General features: G+C 37.5%; 1 pseudogene; it reads right to left on the bottom strand.

The window, feature by feature from the left end:
• LOC118338413 overlaps nucleotides 1-3,845 on the bottom strand; it is a 12,126-nt pseudogene that overhangs the window by 984 nt on the left and 7,297 nt on the right.

Below are 3,845 nucleotides of genomic sequence, written 5' to 3'. Positions count from 1 at the left end.
CAGCTGCCAATCTTCAGGTAACTGGTACTTTTATTATCTGGCAGCTTGTGTTTACTGAACATTTTGAATAAAGAGTTTTTTCTGTTTCACAACCAGAATCTCAAACCAGATCACCAGCTCCCTCCGCAGCGAATGCAGAGGTGAATAAAATCGGTTGATATGTTGTTGATAATGTTTTAATTTATGCAACAAACTAAATAATTATGTTATACGTGCTATATATTTTGTTAGCAGGGTTACCAACATGCAGACAACCTCTATTATGCTGCTTTAAGTGTCAAACTGACGAAGAGATCAAGAAGACAGAGGGATCCAACCTGCAGTGAGTGTGTGTACTACAGCGTAAAGAAGTAGAAGTGGACATATCACATTTGTACTTTGATTCTGAGTAAGACAGCATTTTCTTAGTGCCTCTTTTGAGTTGTAATGTAGATTTGCATGTAAGTTTGAGATAAATTAGCTTTTATAACTTTTTCGTGGTGTGCAGATAAAATTTAATGGCACTGTTCACTGATGTACATATTTAGGATGCTTTTGTGCTTTGTATCTCTAATTATAAGGTTGTCTCTAGTACATACAAGTTAATTACATTTTTAACTTAACCAGTACATGTGAGTCTCTCATGGTCTTTCATGATTAAGACAGTCCTATACTTTCTACATTTATCCTTATCACTTTTAAACCAAATCCTGCAAGTGTTTGTGTAATTTTTTGTTGTAATGATCAAATAAAAAAGAAAGTTACTTGTGTACGTGTTTAATGTAACTCAGGCTTCTTCATGAGGGGCTGCTGGCTCCATGTTCATCATGGTGACCTCACCCACCACAATAAGTAAGGAAATGGTGGAAGTAAATTATTCTGTAGTAAATGGGTTCTAAGTAAATGCGTTTTGTCTACCTTCACACTTCTAAATCGAGTACTGTACTGGAGTGTTGCAGTTAGCCTGTGCCTAAGTCTGAGCTTTACCTCACCTTGGTTATTATCCCAGAGGGAGATTGGTTTGCACACAAGAATTTATGCAAGTTAATTTACAAGTCTGTTTATAAAAGTGTGTTTTTAGAAGGGATTTAAAAGATGAAACAGATTTAGCTAGCATACTTTCCTAGAGGCGCCCTGATAGAGAAAGCACAGTCTCCTTTAGTCTTGACTATACAACAACCAAAAGGGCCTTTGCCATGAATCTAAGGCTCAATTTTTGCTCATAAAACATTAAAAGGTCAGCAATGTAACTTTAGGCTATACCTTTATATACTCTCAAAGTAATCAATAGCATCTTAAAACTGATTCAGAATCTTATCGGTAGTCAATGCAGATATGTTAAGACTGCAGTAATATGTTCTTTATATATAGTACCAGTTTAAATTCTAGCGGCACCATTCTGCACCAGAGATGTGAGACAGATTTTTTACTGAAACAGATTTCACTAATAAAGACAACTGAAAAAATGTAAACCAATGTGGTGTACTGTAGGAGGGATGAATGGATTGGGAAAGGGTTGAGGGGTGAAGGGACGAACGGATGAGAGTTCAGGGATGAAGGGTTGAATGTTGAGGAATGAAGGGGTATTGAAAAGAAGGGTGGGGAATGAACGGATGGAGGAAATGTGTTTTTTTGCAGATGGATGAATGGATGAAGGGGTTCGCCAAGATGGTAAGAGGGAACCGAGTGGGTTGTGAGACTCTGAGAGGGGGAGCCGTCTCTTCGTATCTCTTGTAGAGANNTTCCTGTATTTGGATAAGAGAGATGGGGAAAAAAGGAAATAAAGGGTTTCAGGGGAAGGTATGTGGAAACTGAGTCAAGGAGGGAGTGAATGGATAAGGTGTGCTTAAGTAATTTTTGAGCAGAAATGAGATGAGTGCAAGGTGAGGTCTTTGTTCCTGAACCTAGTTATAAAACTTCATGTAGAGAGAGTTGTAACAGTCTAAACTGAATGGAATAAAAGCATCAATTATTTTCTCTAAATCAGAATTGGATAACATGACTTGATTTAACTATTAGTATCTGTTAGCTGTTGATAAGCCCTCCAACATACATGGATGTAAACTGACAATTAGCTAGATCATTTATTGACTGTATGTACTGTTAATGTTATGCCTGCAAGACACACATGTACGCGCCTAGTCACTGTGAGCATGATAGCATGCTGACATTAGCATGTAGCTCCGATGCACGGCGGCAAAATGTCTTGCTTTTTATTTTGGTGCCCATGTCAACAGATTAAAATAGTCACACTGCCAAAGTGAGTCGTGTGTTTCAGCTGAGGATCTATAGCAATGCTTTACTAGAGAGTCAGGGTCTGACCTATTTTTACCGTAAGCTGTGCATGGTTCCCAATACACAGTGACAAGGGCCTGTTCATAGACATGTTGACATTATAGCAGCAACATATACACCTTTCACTATAGTTTCAATGTCTCCATCTGTAGAATATGTTACATCTGTTTATTTCTGTTTCAGATTAAAAGCTGTCTGGCCTTTCTATGGACAGAATCCATTCATATGTTAACAAGGCTTTCTTTTTATAGTATGTATCAAAGGTAAACTCAGTATAGAAAGATAGAGCTGGTAGCAGCAGCTTTTTGATACATTTTATATTATATTTAAATGTTTTCCATGTCTGTGACATATTCTGCAGACACAGACATCTCAACTGTAGTAAAAGGTTTATATGTAGCAGGTATATTGTCGATATTACTTTGATCAGACCCTTCTCTTCTTCTTCTGTGCTGCTTGAAAACGTCATAGTGAGTTTGGATATATTTCGGGTCGATTTGGAAACTGTGCGGACTGATGCATTGTGTGTGTGCTGCTGGTGCAAACTAAACTTGTGTAGTCTTGGTTAGCGGTGCGTACTCAGCAAACCTGCAATCTTGGACAGGCTCTCGTGTCAGTGCTGTTATCCTATCTTTTCTTCGCTGCGTCTACTTTATGCAAACCACACACAGAGGTTCAGAGAGCCCATGAGCCGGTATGAGGTGCAAGAGGTAAGAGAAAAGACAGAGAAGAAAGGGCGACCTGGTGTTTTTTGACCTGGTCAGGGTTACAGTCACAGGAAGTCACTGGAAACTTAATGGTTTACGTTTCATATGAAAAAGTTCAGAATAACTCACAAAATAAATGAAATTCTGCGTCACAGTGGCACTGTTGGTGTTTTTAAACAAAATAGAGAGATGCAATCCACTTAGCAAGATGTAAGGGTGTTTGCACTCTCACATAGATGCCCCTCAATCCAAATACCACTTGCAGTGAACATCCAAAACATCTTTATCAGGTCACATTTAACAATACTGCAACTACTAATACTTAGAGAATACTTAGAGTGCTATTCAGAATACTTTCTCATTGGAATATCACTGACAACAATAAATACAAGCGATTGAAAGTAGGAATGTTTGTTTTGATCCACTGAATCTTATTTTGATTAATCGTTTAGTCCTAGATTCATATAATTTTCACTATGACAAACAAAACATTATACAGTTTACATATATATTTAATCATTGCAATTACAATACAGCAGACAGCACAGTGTTTTTTCTCAGTACTACAGCTTGAAAAGAAATCTTTTTAAACATAATGATGATCAGTCCATAGTCACAGATGAGGATAAATGCACTGCACTGTGTCTTGTTACTAGTGTGTTTTTATTGGATGCAATTTTTTTTGTGTGAAAATTTTTTTTGTGTTAAATTCTAATGCCAGTAAGGAGCCATAATAATCTCTATATGTCTGTAACAATGTGAACTAAACTTTTCACCATAGGTGCAGTGAAAATACTTCCTATACAGGACATAGGTTGTCACTTCAGGCTGGCCAATCAAATGCATTCTTGTCTCTGAAGAGTC

Source organism: Morone saxatilis, unplaced genomic scaffold, assembly GCF_004916995.1.
Source record: "Morone saxatilis isolate NCDOM2014 unplaced genomic scaffold, NCSU_SB_2.0 Contig4, whole genome shotgun sequence".
Classification (NCBI taxonomy): Eukaryota; Metazoa; Chordata; class Actinopteri; family Moronidae; genus Morone; species Morone saxatilis.
The sequence above is the reverse complement of the archived record's forward strand: the minus strand, read 5'-3'. Positions and strand labels throughout refer to the sequence as shown.